Raw genomic sequence first — 15,779 nt, 5'->3', positions numbered from 1 at the left:
GCATTTTATTTTATGAAATTAAATTTGTTGATCTTTTTTGCTATTGATGGACATTTGGGTGGTTTCCAGTTTTTCTGATGATTATATAATAAAGCTTCATGTACAGAATTTTGTGTGAACATATGCTTTTGCTATCTAGAAATATGATTGATGAATCATTAGGTAAGTGTGAATTTTGGGAAGGAAACTACCAAACTGTTTATCAAAATGACTGTATCATTTTGCATTTCTGTTATTGATGATGAGAGTTCCAGTTCCTGTCCAACTTTGTGAGCAATTGGTAATTCTCCGTTCTTTTGATTTTTTAAAATCCGTTTTAATAGGTGTGTGTTTATTATTGTGGTTTTAGTTTGCATTTTTCTAATGGCTAAAGATGTTGATCATCTATTTTTGTGCTTATTTGTTATTTATATATCTTTGGTGAAGTGTGTGTTCAAATTTTTGGCCCATTTTTGTTTCTTGCATTGGTTTCTTACAATCAAGGATTTTTAAGAGTTTATATATGTATAAACAAATGTTATATTTGTATATATTTCTTATATATACAAATATATAAATTTTTATATAATTTCTCCCTTTTGCATTTTTATGTATACAAATATATAAACAAACATATAACATTTGTATATATATTTGTATCACATATTTATTTATAAATATTTATATTAAAATTGTTTGTATATATACAGAAATATAACATTTGTATATATAGAAATTATGCAGTTAAAATGGGGGAAGCAGAGAAAATAGAACATGTACACAATAGTTTTTACATAGGTAATAGATGGGAATTAAAGGATGACGATTAAGAAAAAGGGCAAGCCTGAAACTGGAGATCTTCTGGAACAAAGCATAGGAGAAAATCTTTGTAATCTTGGGTTACACACATTTCTTAGATAACACATGAAAAGAGCGATCTACAAGAGGAAAAATTAATGAACTGGAATTCAGAAAATTAAAAAACTTTTGCTCTGTGAAAGACACTGTCCAGGAAATGAATAAACATACCACAAGGAAAATGTTTCCAAATTGTTTATCTGGCAAACATTTGGATCTTAAATATATATAATATATATTATATATATGCATATATTAAATATATATATTTTAATTGCATAATTTATATATATTTCAATATAACATTTGTATAAAATTTGTACCTTAGTTTTCCTTCCTCATCCCCCCATGTACATTTTATTCGTAGGTCTACTTTTATATGCATATGTTAAAATGTTCACCGTCGGTCTTTTTTTCTGTCGTGTTCTGTCATCTCTTGGTTGGATGAAGTTCATCTGCTGGTAAATTCCTCAGGAAAGGCTCATAGGTGTAGAATGCCCTAAGTCATTGTTCCCTAACGTTTTTGGCACCTGATTTCATGGAAGACAGTTTTTCCACAGACCAGGATTGAGGGGGAGGGGATAGTTTCCACTTCAGATAATTAGGCATTAGATTCTCATAAGGAGCACACAACCTAGATCTCTCGTATGTGCAGTTCACAGTAGGGTTTGTGCTCCTGAGACTCTAATGCTACCACTGATCTGACAGGAGGTGGATCTCAGGCAGTAATGCTCGCTTGCCCACCTCTCACCTCTTCCTGTGCAGTCCAGGTTCTAACAGGCCACGGACCGCTACCAGTCCATGGCCTGGGGGCTGGGGACCCCCGTCCTAAGTTGTTGTATGTTAAAACTATTTTTCAGTGTCTTTTGATACTTGAAGGACAGCTTGGCTGGCTGTGAAATCAACACTTTTTGTATTACCTTTTTTTAAAATGTTGCCCCATCATTGTCTTATTCTTATTTGATCTTTTTGTCTGAAGAACTTCAGGATTTTTTATTTTTGAAATCTCATAGTTTTGCCCTAGGATATGTTGTGAAGGTGGTGGTTCCTCAATTCCTGTTTGGCCCTTTCAGTATGTAGATTCTGGTCTTTTGTAATTTTTGGAAAGCGTTCTTGGATTATAGTTTTAAATATTAGTTCTTGTTCACGATTTTGTGTGTGTGTGTGTGTGTGTGTGTGTGTGTGTGTGTGTGTGTGTGTTTCAGGGACTGTAATAGTGTGGATTTTAGTCCTTTTGCCTCTCTTTCATTCCCATTACTTTGTCTCTGACCCTTTTTTTACCCTTTTATTTATGTCAATTTTTCCACCTTTCTTCAATGCCTCTTTTATTAGAGTTTTGTTTGTATCTATTTGCCCTGGGAAACCTGTTTGGTCCTTTTTTGTCTTGCAACGCTCTAAATTTTCCCCTTTTGCATTTTCTCCGCTTCCAAATGGTGCTTCTCCCTCTCCTTTTTGCCTTTTATTCCTTCCAAGAATCTACACATTTCAGTCTGTCAATTTAAATTGCATGTAGTCATGCTTTGATTTATGGGAACACCTTTTTAGCATTTTCTGACTTGGGATGTATTTAGTCTTATGCCCACCACTGGCTCTGCCCTATCTCTCTTTTCTGCAGTTTTTTTTCCATCTCTTTTTGCCTATAGCAAGCCTTGAGGCGTGGGGTGGGGTGGGGAGGGGTAGATGAGATTGAGAAGATGAAAAAGTTTGCATGGGATTTGTTTTTTTTTCCTTTGTAGTTTGGAGTTTGGGTATTCTGGAAGACAGTAATCCAGGCAGTCATCATCATCTTTCGGTTTAATGACTCTTGACAAAAAGCTAAACCCATGTACCAAGTATCACTGTCAGGATACATGGAATATTTTCAATACCCCAAAAAGAGTCCTTTGCACTCCTTACCAGCCAGTCCCCACATTACACCTCAGGTTCTGCACAACCATTGATCTGCTTTCTATCATTGTAGATTGGATTTGGATTTGTCCTGTCTAGAGTTTTGCATGAGTGGCATCTGTCAAAATCAAATTAAAAATGTAGAGGCAGGCCGGACACAGTGGCTTATGCTTGTAATCCCAGCACTTTGGCAGGCCGAGGCAGGTGGATCACTTGATGTCAGTGAGACCAGCCTGGCTAACATAGTGAAACCCTGTGTCTACTGAAAATATAAAAATTAGCAGGGCATGGTGGTGCGTGTCTGTAGTCTCAGCTACTTGGGATGCTGAGGCAGGAGAATCAGTTGAACCCTGGGAAGTTGCAGTGAGCTGAGATTGCGCCACTGCACTCCAGCCTGGGCGACAGAGCGAGACTCTGTCTCATTAAAAAAAAAATGTAGAAGTGAATCTCTAAATTTAACATTTTATTTGGGAAGAAAGAATTGCAGTTCAAAGCATGCACATAGACCAGATCATCTCTGGTATGTCCGAAGAACAAAGAGAATGCTGGAGGTTAAAAAAGAGACATGACATGAAATGCTCTTCAAGAAAATTCATTGGCACTGTTAAGGTTCTGGGAAGCTGGTCAGCTCTGATTGACATGTGAAGGTGGTAGGCAAAATAATTCTAGAGTTTTAGCAAGTTGTCTCAGCAGTTATAGATTAAACTGGTCTCAGGTTACAACAGGCAGTTTCAGCAGCTGGACTCGCAGAGAATTACATTTCTAGAACAATGTTTTGTGCCCTGCATGCTTTTCCCCTGGCTTCTCTATTCTGTTTTAGTTGGGTATGATATGAGTGACCCAATTCATATCATTAATATTCACACATCATACAGTTCATGTTGTGTCTGGCTTCTTTTGGTAGCATAATGTGTTTTATATACACCATGTTGTTGTATGTATCAGTAGTTGCATTTTTTATTGCTGAGTAATATTATACAGGTATATTGCTTTTGTTTGCACTGAATTATCACTTTATCTGTTGATGGATATTTGGGTTGTTTACGGTTTTTGGCAATGATAAAGCTTGCTGGGAACACTTGTGTCTGTATCTTTGTATGGACATAGATTTTCTTTTCTATAAATACATAGAACAGAATTGCTGAGTCATATGGTAGGTATATAAGCATATGTTTAACTCTATGGGAAGCCACCACACTAGTTTCCTAAATGGTTATACCATTTTTCCATTCCCACCAACAAAGTATGAGATTTTGTTCTAGTTGCTCCGCATCCTTGCTAACAATTGATACTGCAGTTTTACTTTGTCTCTTCCTGCCCCCCCCCCCCCCCAATTTTAGCCATCTGGTTTGGTATGTAGTTGTAGCTCACTGTGACTTTAATTTGCATTTCCCTAGTGACTAATGATGTTGAGTGCATTTGTCCTTATTGCCCATTTATGTAACTTCTTTTGTGAAATATCTGTTCAAATATTTTGACTGTTTTTGTTTTAATTAATTAATTAATTTATTTTGAGACAGAGTCTCGCTCTGTCACGCAGGCTGCCAGGCTGGAGTTCAGTGGCGCGATCTCGGCTCACTGCAAGCTCTGCCTCCCGGGTTTATGCCATTCTGCTGCCTCAGCCTCCTGGGTAGCTGGGACTATAGGCGCCCACCACCACACCCTGCTAATTTTGTTTTTATATTTGTAGTAGAGACGGGTTTTCACCGTGTTAGCCAGGATGGTCTCAATCTCCTGACCTCGTGATCCGCCCTTCTCGGCCTCCCAAAGTGCTGGGATTACAGGCGTGAGCCACTGCTCCCGGCCTGTTTTTGTTTTATTTTAAGAAACAAGGTCTTGCTCTGTTGCCTAGGCTGGGGTGCAGAGGTGCAATCCTAGCTTACTGCAGCCTCAGACTCCTGAGCTTAAGCGACCCATCTACCTCAGGCTCTCAAGTAGCTAGAACTACAGGTGTACATTACCATGCCCAAGTAATTTTTTAATTTATTTCCCATTTATTGTAGAGACAGGGATTTCACTGTGTTTCCCAGGCTGGTCTTGAACTCCTGGCCTCATGATATCCTCCCACCTCAGCCTCCCAAAGTGCTGGGATTACAGGCATGAGCCACCACGCCCAGCCGATTGCCTTTTTTTTTTTTTTTTTTTGAGATGGAGTTTTGCTTTTGTTGCCCAGGCTAGAGTGCAATGGCACGATCTCAGCTCACCGCAACCTCCGCCTCCTGGGTTCAAGTGATTCTCCTGCCTCAGCCTCCTGAGTAGCTGGGATTACAGGCGTGTGTCACCATGCATGGCTAACTTTGTATTTTTAGTAGAGACGGGGTTTCTCCATGTTAGTCAGGTTGGTCTCAAACTCCTGACCTCAGGTGATCTGCCTGCCTCGGCCTCCCAAAGTGCTGGGATTACAGGTGTGAGCCACCGTGCCCGGCCCGTGTTTTTTTTTTTTTTGAGGCACAGTGCTCTACATGTTCAGAGAAACTTCTCTAGTAAAGAGCTGTAGAAATGATCCCTGAAAGTATAGTCTTCCTATTGCCTGTTTTTAAACTGAGTGTTTTTGTCATGAACTTTTTCTGCATCTATTTAAGGTGGTCATTGATTTTTCTTACTATTCTAGGATAGTGAATTACATTGATTTTTAAATTTCTGAATGTTCTTGCATTCCTGGGGTATTAGCCTTTTTATTTATTGCTGCATTGATTAATGTTTTGTGAGAGTTTTGTGTTGATATTCATGAGGGATTTGGTCTATAGTTTTTTTACAGTGTGTTTGCCAGGATTTGGTATCTGTGATTATATTGGCTTAAAAAAAATGAGTCATAGTCTTTCTCCCTCCTTTGTTTTAAGCTTTTGTGTAGAATTGTTATGATTTCTTCCTTAAATGTATGAATGAATTTACCATTGAAACTAGATAGGTCTGTTGTTTTCTTTGGGAGAATGTTTTTTGACAAAGTCAATTTCATTGATAGGTATAAAGGTATTTAGATTTTCTATTTCATTTTAATGCCAATTTCATGAAGTTGTATTTTTTTAAGGTTTTTGTACATTTCATACTGATTTTCAGATTTATCAGCAAGAAATTGTTCCTAATATCTTTTGAATGTGTATAGATGCTTTAATGGTAGTATAGTATATGCATTTTTCAAGGATTTTATTTTTGTAGTTGACTTTTTCAGTCATGAAGTTAATTTTATTTCTTTATCCTTTTATTGTCTATAAAATATGTAGTCTCCCTCTTTTTATTAGTAGGCTTTTATCAGTTTTATTAATTTTTTTGTTGTTAAGATAAAGTCTCACTCTGTTGCCCAGATTAGAGTGCAGTGGCACAATCATGGCTACTGCCACTTCAAACTCCTGGGCTCAAGCCATCTTCCCAGCTCAGCCTCATGAGCAGCTGGGACTACAGGTGTGCATCACCATGCCTGGCTGATTTTTTTAATTTTTATTTTTTGTAACAGTGAGGTTTCACTATGTTGCCCATGCTGGTCTTGAACTCTTGGGCCCAAGCAGTCTTCCTGCCGTGGCCTTCCAAAGTGCTGGGATTACAGGCATGAGCCACCGTGCCTGGCTTGTTTTCTAATGTAGGCATTTATTATTATTATTATTATTATTAATGTAAGCATTTAAAATTATACATTTCCTCATTTGAGCTGAGGCTACAAGATTTAAAAAAAAAAAAATCCTATCAATTTCTCCCTAAATACTGATTTAGCACCCAACTGATTATAGGGTGTGTTTTTTTTTGTTTTGTTTTGTTTTTTTGCCTTTCCATTCATGTCAAGATAGTTTCCTTTCTTTTAATTTATTGATACAGATATTTGATGCTTTTCTGGAGTATTTTGTTTTCTAATACAGTTTTGTGATCAGAGAACATATTCTTGAACATATAATTTCAATTTTATTAAATTTATTGAGACTTCTCAGTGTGGCTAATTTTGATTAGTATCTCATGAGCACTTGGGAGAAAATATGTATTATTCAGTTTGGGGAAGTAGTTTATTGTTGTCTAGATCAGTTTGGTGAAGGTGGGTGACAGTATTCACATCTTCTATATCCTGGGCTTTTTTTTGGTTTTATTTTTCAGACTGTTTCCATCACTTATTTAGAGTGGGTATTAAAATCTTGCACTCTGATTGTTTTTTTCCCTTTGCTTGTTTTTTCCTTTAGTCCTGTCAATTTTTATATTATGTATTTGAAGCTCTGTTATTGGGACATCTCAAGCCACTAGTCATGTGGCTGCATAGACTAGGGAGTGCTTTCAGACCAAAAGACATAAACTCACAAATTTTACCCATTACTGTTCCCATCATCCAAGGGTTGACTTACCTCTGTTTTCTGCCTGCTTTTATTAAGTCTCCAAATGATGGCCTTTTAAAAACTGTTTGTAGATTTTGTAATTGTTATTGATCAAACTATTGTGGCATTACTAGAAACCACGACCATCATTTCTTTTTTAATGGATTATTGTCCTGTGGTATAATTGTTTGCCTCTATGTTCTTGAACAATTAATTGTAGTTATTTTATTGTGTGCATGTGTGGTTTTCTTTGGTTGTTGTGGTTTTTTTTTTTTTTTGAGCCAGTCTTGCTCTGTTGCCCAGGCTGAAGTACAGTGGCACAGTCATAGCTCACTGCAGCCTTGAACTCCTAGGCTCCAATGATGCTCCTGCCTCAGCCTCCCAAGTAGCTGGGACTACAGGCATGTGCCACCATGCCTAGCTAACTTTTTTTTAAATTTATTTTTGTAGAGGTGGGGTCTTGCCGTGTCTCCCAGGCTGGTCTTGAACTCCAGGCCTCGAGTGATCCTCCTGACTCAGCCTTCCAAAGCGCAGGGATTATAGACATGAGCCACCACACCCTGCCACTTGTGGTTAAAGTCAAATGCTTAATGTTTCCAATGTCCGGGTTGCCTGTGACTCTATTCTATTATCTGGCTTTTTAATCCTGTTTCTTTGCTGCACTTGGTAATATTTAATTAAATGTCAGATCTGTATGAAAAAAAAATTGGTAAATGCCTCACTTATTTCTAGGATCATGGTCCATTCATCTCTCAAGTTCTGGCAGCCTTGGACTTCAACTTCTTGTCTCTCTGTCCTCATGAGATTGCCTAATGCTCTGCTGGCTTTTCTGCCTCTTAGCGGCTGCTGTCTCTGTGGCTTCTTAGTGTCTTGTTCCACATCAAGAATCAGCATGTGCCCAGAGGAAAGACAACATGGAGAAAATTGGGGTTACTTCAGTGAGGTTCTCTTCTCTCAGGGCTGTTGTCCCTCAAGACCTGGCTCCCTCGGCAGCTCTCTGATGCCTTCAAATAAACTTAAAATTGTTCTGGCTTTATTAGTTTCTTGTCCTCAAAACAATTGTCTGATATGAGTAATGGTCTGTAACAGAAGCAGAAGTCCTTTTTAATTCTTTATACTTCTTTTGTGTTACAAATATCTACTAGAGTTAACGTTTTGCAATTTACTTTCTTTTATGGTATATTTTGATGAGAAATTCTTAATTTTAAAGTTGTTGAATTTGGCAGTTTCTTTTATGATTAATACTTATGCCTTATTTTAGAGATCCTTCTGGAGATCACAAAAATAGTCTCCTATATTGTCTTCTAAAAGTTTTGAAGTTTCATATTAAAATTTTTTTTTTTTTTTTGAGAAATGGTCTCTGTCACCTAGGCTGGAGTGCATTGAGTGGCACTATCATGCCTCACTGCAACCTCAAATTCCTGGACTCAAACAAGCCTCCAGAGTAGCTAAGACAACAGGTACACGCCACAACAATTGTCTAGTTTTAAAATTTTTTGTAGAGATGAGGGTCTCGCTTTGTTGTCCAGGCTGGTCTCAAACTGGTGGGCTCAAGTGATCCTCCTGCCGCATTCTCCCAAAGTGCTGGGATTACAGGTGTGAGCCATCATGCCCAGCCTATTTGAATATCTTTTTGTCTTCAGGAGTTAAAATTTGGTTTTTGTTTTTTCCTATGGTTTGGAGGTTTAGAGATCCTAATTCGTTTTTCCCCATATAGGAAACCACTTGTTCTAGCAGCAGCATTGAATAATTTGTCCTTCCTCAGTGATCTGTAATGTCTCCAATGTCATATATATATGGGTCTTCTCTTTTTTTAATCTTTCTTTTTTTTAAGTGCCTCTAATCGATAGTTAATCGTTTTAATCTCTATTTCATTGTATCGGTTAATTTTAAAATTTCCAATAGCATACAGTTTAATTTACTATAATTTCAAAAGACGTTTTATATTTGGTAATGCATATTTTCTACCTACTTCTCCTTCTTCATTTCCTTTTCTTCCTCCACTTTCATACTCCCTCCACTTTCATACTCCTTGGCTCTACTTGGGCTTTTGCTGTTCCCTATACATTTAACAATCAACTTGTTAAATTCTACCAGTAATCTGTTAGAATTTGAATTGGCATGGCCTGAGTCCATAGGCCCACTGTCTTCCAGCTGATTTATTATAATTTGGATCCTTCTATGAACATGATTTATATCTCCATTATATATACCTTTTTAAATATCTTTCAATAAAGCATAATTTTATTTATACAGATTCTGCATAATTTGTTGCATTTATCTGTTAGATTTATTCCTAGATATCTTTCTTGTTGTTATTATAAGTAATATTTTTGGTAATTGCCTTTTCTTTTACTAGCATAGAGAAATTCAGGACTTAAAAAAAATCATATACCAACAGCCTTGTTATTATTTCTAATAATTTCTAGATGATTTTAGATTATTCCCTATACATTTAACAATCAGCTTGTTAAATTCTACCAGAATCTGTTAGAATTTGAATTGGCATGGCCTGAGTCCATAGGCCCACTGTCTTCCAGCTGATTTATTATAATTTGGATCCTTCTATGAACATGATTTATATCTCCATTATATATACCTTTTTAAATATCTTTCAATAAAGTAGTATAATTTTATGAAGAAGGAGAAGTAGGTAGAAAATATGCATTTCCAAATATAAAACTTCTTTTGAAATTATAGTAAATTAAACTGTATGCTATTGGAAATTTTAAAATTAACCAATAAAATGAAATAGAGATAAAAATAATCTAGAATCTAAATAATCTAAAATTATTTATATAGACAATGTCAAGATTGAGATTAGAATTATAGGTTGACTGTTTTGTTTTTTTGCTTTGAAGATGCTATTCCATTGTTTTTGGGTGTTCATATAAAATATATGTTCATATTTAAAGATAAACATGCAAGAAAGTATCCTTGAGTCAAGCTACAGGGAAATAGTAATACATTTGGAATTCCAGTGACTTCAAACATAGGATGATCAAATAGTAAGTGTTAAAAAATAGTATAAAGTATTTAAAAATAAAATACGGAATCTCAAGAATGAGCAAGAAACAATTTATTTTTAAAAATGACTGCAAATACTTGAAAAAGAACCAAATAGGACTTTTAGAAGTAAAAAATGTCAATAAATCTAAAACTTTGTTGGACAGATAAATCAGATTAAACAAGGGTCTAAACTGAGTTTGCCTTCTTCCAGAGAGGATTTGTGACTGTTTCTAGTAGACCCAGGGATTACTATTGACTTGGAACCACTTTAGTCTTGTTCCAGGGAACTTGACTTACCCAGGTGTCTCAGATACAGTTTTCCCACTGTAATCAAGAACTAGTGCTAGCCACAGTAATTTGCCCTTGAGGCAATTCTTCCTTTAGGCTATGCTTATTGCTTATTTTTACTGACACCTTTTTTTTGACAGGTCCTGTGAACCAAACAATGGAATGAAAATGTCTTATGCTGTGTAATTGCTCCTCAGTAAATCTAGTCCACTTACTGCCTGAAGGAAAAATGTCACTATAAGTATTTTCTTTGGGAAATTTCTGACTTACTACTTTCGCCCATTTATGTGTTGACTACTTACTGCTTTCCAGACTTATGTACATATGCTGGACAGTAGTCATTCTTTGATGTATATATTGTTAAGTATTTTTCTTCTAGTTTTTTGTTTAACTTGGAAATTTGTTTTTAGTGTTTCATATATGGAAATTTTAAATTACAGTATAAAGTTTAGCAGTCTCTTCCTTTATGGCTTTTGAATTCTAATGTATCCTTTCGTATTATGAGCCCAGAATGATGTGCTTCTGTATCTTCTTCTAAGATACCTGTATGCACTTATCTCAAATATAGATATTTACCTTTATATCTTCAATAATTCGTGATTTTATTTTTGTAAATGTGTGAGGCAGAAATTAAATTTTCCTCAAATGAATTGTCTCAGCAATAGTTAGTAAAGAGTTCATCATCTTTACCTTTCTTATTTGCAATGCCATCTTTATCTTATAGTAAATTCCCATTTATAAAAGGGCAAATTTCATTTTTAGTGATATGTTTTTGTTATATTTATTTATTTTTTTGAGATACAGTTTTACTCTGTTGCCCAAGCTGGAGTGCAGTGGTGCGATCTCGGCTCACCACAACCTCCACCTGCCAGGTTCAAACGATTCTCGTGCCTCAGCCTCCCGAGTAGCTGAACTACAGGCACGTGCCACCACTCCTGGCTTATTTTTGTATTTTTAGTAGAGACGGGGTTTCACCATGTTGGCCAGGCCGGTCTCAAACTCCTAACCTCAGGTGATCCACCTGCCTTGGCCTCCCAAATATTTGTTTTATTTTGATATTACTATTTTGGTGTTTTTGATTGTTATAATATCTTTATTTATTTTTCTAACCCATAGTTAAAGTAAGTCCTTTTTCTATATTCCTTTTTATTGAAGGTATCTTAATTTTACTCGTTATTTTTCTCTTGTGCATGAATTTTAGAATCAGCATGGCAGTTCCGTGAAGTTTGTATAGAATTGTGTGATTAGGTTAATTTGGGTGGTGGGGGCAGAGAATTGGCTTAAAGAATTTTCTTTTTACAATATAGAAGATTCCCATCTGAAACCATGGTTATATTTGTTAGAATTTGATAAGGTTGTAGGTAACAGAAAAAACTGAAAAGCCATTGCATAAGCAAATTATCTCTCATATTCAGAAAAACTGAATTGCAAGGATCACAGTCCGTGGTGTTAGGGATCCGTGCTCCATGTTTGCCTCCTTTCTGTTCTTCAGACACACTAGTCATGGTCCCGCTGTACAATTTTATTTATTATTTTCTTTAACGTTTTTAATGTTTAATTTTGGGGGGTGCATAGGTGTATATTTATGGGTTACATGAGATTTTGATAAAACCCACTGTACAGTTTTCGAGGTGGTATGCACTGAAAGCTGTCCCTCAGTCTTCATATGACATGGTCTTTCATATTTCAAATCTACCTCCTTAGGTAAATTTTGCTTGGCCAACCAATATAAAGTAGCTTCCACAGTGATATCTGCTGTCTTGAGGTACTTATCTAAAATTATTTTGTTCATTTATTTGTTTACCCTTGCTTCCATGTATTTCCCACTTCTTCTTAATGGTCTATGAAAGCTTACAATGATTGTTTACCATTGTATGTATACCGAGTGTTTAGAACGATGCCTGTTTCGTAATAGGCATTCAAATATTTGTTGAAATGGTGAGTTTTGAAAAAGTATTTATAATCTCAGCTATTTCTTAGATATTTTTGTACAAAGATTCACTTTTCATTTTTGTACAGTACTTTCTAGTAATTCACAGTCACACATGGCTTTATGCATATCTTTTCATAGTGATGTCTTTTTAAATTTAATTTTGCTTCCCTGGATACTTACATCACTTCAGTTATTTATTTTTTTAAGACAGAGTCTCACTCTGTCTCGCAAGCTGGAGTGCAGTGGCACGATCTTGGCTTACTGCAAGCTCTGCCTCCTGGGTTCACGCCATTCTCCTGCCTCAGCCTCCTGAGTAGCTGGGACTACAGGCACCCGCCACCACACCTGGATAATTTTTTTTGTATTTTTTTAGTAGAGACGGAGTTTCACTGTGTTAGCCAGGATGGTCCCGATCTTCTGACCTCGTGATCCACCTGCCTCGGCCTCCCAAAGTGCTGGAATTACAGGCATGAGCCACCGTGTCCAGCCCTACTTCAGTTACTTTTTAAATGAAACTGATAATAGACCCTTGATGTTGGCTCTTTTGTTAAATAAGAAGAAATAGTAGCAAATAGTATTAGCTCTTGTCTTGACCAAACTGTATGACATTTAATAATATAGAATGGTATTTTCATAGTTTTTTAAAACTATTTTGTTAACTTATACTTTTTGGGGGGATTCATTTGTGACTTTCTGCTAAGAAGATTCTGTTTTCTATTCTGTTTGTCAGTGTAGCTGGGGTGAATATGGGAAGCTGTATTGTGCTTAAACACCAGAGGGTGCCAGAGATTCATGTTCTTTCCATCATACTTCAGAATCAGAAGTGGCAAACAGGATAGTACCTCTGCATGTTTGCATAACTGTATTTCAACTGAAGATATGATGATAATCAGGAATTAATATCAACATTTTTATGTGATAATTTAAAGTCCTTATATTTTAGAGATACATAATAAAATATTTATGGATAATATCTATATACTATATCTGGTAGTGAAGGTGTTTTAACAACCAGGGGTTTTAGTGTGATTTTTATTACTTTAAAAAGACACTCTTGGAAAATAATATAGGACCAGATTATGTGCTATTTGCATAGATGGTATTACTCTACCAATTTTAATGTCCATTTTCCATACTGCAGGAATTAGATTCTCTAGTGTATATTAACTTAACTTTCATCATATATAATGCATTGTTTCATGTATTGTCCTTGTGTATGCTCACGCCTGTAATCCCAGCACTTTGGGAGGCTGAGGTGGGAAGATCACCTGAGGTCAGGAGTTCGAGACCAGCCTGACCAACGTGGCGAAACTCCATCTCTATTAAAAATACAAAAATGAGCCGGGTGTGGTGGTGCGCCTGTAGTCCCAGCTACCTGGGAGGCTGAGGCAGGGAGAATTGCTTGAACCTGGGAGGCAGAGGTTGCAGTGAGCCGAGATGGAGCCATTGCACTCAAGCCAAAAACAAACAAAAAACCCCCCAAAATTAGTTGGGCATGGTGGCGCATGCCTGTAATCCTAGCTACTCGGGAGGCTGAGGCGGGAGAATAACCTAAGCTCTGGAAGTGAAGGCTGCAGAAAGGTGAGATTGCGCCACTGCACTCCAGCCTGGGTGTCTTAATAAAAAAGAGAGAAAAAGAAATGAGGTTGTTGAACATTCCGAGTGAATTATATGAGTATATGAGTGAAGACTTGGAGATTATATCGTGAAGTCTTTCAAAGTTTTTCGTCATATTTTGTCATAGTAAAGTTATGTTCAGGAAAATTTATCTGTGTACTTTAGTGCAGAATAAACTGAGAAGGAGGACGTTAGAGGTAGCTACACCATGAAGTGAAGGTTGAAGTTATATAGGCAGGAGATAGGGCATATCTGATTTATTTGTCACGAGCATTCTCAAGAATGATGAAAGCCAAGAGACAATTATAATGCTGTGGTGTGAAAAATCTAAAAATTTCTTGTTAAGAAATTAAATTAGGCCAGGCGCAGTGGCTCATGCCTGTAATCCGAGCACTTTGGGAGGCCGAGGTGGGCGGATCATCTGAGGTCTGGAGTTCGAGATCAGCCTGGCCAACATGGTGAAACCCTGTCTCTACTAAAAATACCAAATTAGCTGGGTGTGGTGGTGCATGCCGGTAGTCCCAGCTACTTGGGAGGCTGGGACAGGGGAATCACTGGAACCTGGGAGGCGGAGGTTGCAGTGAGCCGAGACTGCGCCATTTCACTCCAGCCTGGCAGCCTGGGCAACAGAGTGAGACTCCGTCTCAAAAAAAAAAAAAAAAAAAAGAAATAATCAAATTGAGAACATGAATATAGGAAAGAGCTAGTACATACTTTAGGAAGCAATTGATAACTAAATATTTGCTAATATACTATAGATCAGCAGTCTCAGAGTTACCCAGGGAACTTGTTAAAATTTTGGTTTCTGGAGCTGATCTAATGTGGAATAAAATCTCTGGAGATTGGGTATGGCAGGAACTTGTATTTTAAAAATCCTTATCATATTTCTGATGTTCATTATAAATTTAGGAACTATAAGTATATATAGACCAGCATTTGACAGACATTTTCATGAAAATGAATGAAGTGAGTCTGTCACTTAAGGGAAAAAAACCTGACAGTATTTTTTTTTTTTTTTGCCAATGATAAAGTTTGAGCTATCAAGCAAAAATGAAAATTTTGCAAAACTTCTATCTATTACCATGAGTTTGACAGCTTTCCAATAGTTATATTTTCTGATTTGATTGGTGGAGATACGTGTAATTTTGGATTATGTAATAGAATCTAAATTTGGAAGAACTGTATAACTCAGTGAACTAGTATTTTCCATATTACCAATGGATGATGTTGCAAAACCATGTCTGAGTAACAGATCCCATTCAAAATGCAAGAGGACCCATGGATTTTAAAAAGACTTGTAAAAATAGAAGGCAGTACCACTCTTATTCTATTTTTAAATTTTGATATGTTAATTTTCATTAAAGTATGTTATTTATGGTAATAGATATTTGTTATTTTTCAATGAATAAATAATACCAATTTTTAGTTTCTGATGCAGTTTTAGTTTCTAATACAGTTTTCACACAAAATTACATGAGAGGGTCATTTTCACTCCCATTTTACAGATAAGGGGATCAATGAATAGAGGTGGGAAGAAACTTGTCCATGGTCATCCTATTAATATTTATTTTTGAGATGAAGTCTCACTCTGTCGCCCAAGCTGGAGTGCAGCAGCGTGATCTCAGTTCACTGCAACCTCTGCCTCCCAGATTCAAGTGATTCTCCTGCCTCAGCCTCCCGAGTAGCTGGGATTAGAGGCATGCAACCATGCCCAGCTGATTTTTGTATTTTTAGTAGAGATGGGGTTTCACCATATTGGCCAGGTTGGTGCTGAACCCCTGACCTCAGGAGACATGCCCACCTCGGGCTCCGAAAGTGTTGGGATTACAGGTGTGAGCCACTGCACCCAGCCATCCTATTAATAATGGTCAGAACAGGGACTGAAACCTTGATCTCTTTAGAATCAGTACTCTTAATTT

General features: G+C 36.8%; 1 protein-coding gene across 1 annotated transcript in view; it reads left to right on the top strand.

Moving 5' to 3' along the window:
• Positions 1-15,779, top strand: part of TAF4B (TATA-box binding protein associated factor 4b) — a 167,913-nt gene that overhangs the window by 66,148 nt on the left and 85,986 nt on the right. The gene's annotated exons all lie outside the window — the stretch shown is intronic.

This window comes from Nomascus leucogenys, chromosome 4, assembly GCF_006542625.1.
Source record: "Nomascus leucogenys isolate Asia chromosome 4, Asia_NLE_v1, whole genome shotgun sequence".
In the NCBI taxonomy this organism is placed as follows: Eukaryota; Metazoa; Chordata; class Mammalia; order Primates; family Hylobatidae; genus Nomascus; species Nomascus leucogenys.
Note: the sequence above shows the minus strand (reverse complement) of the source record. Positions and strands in the feature narration are given on the sequence as shown.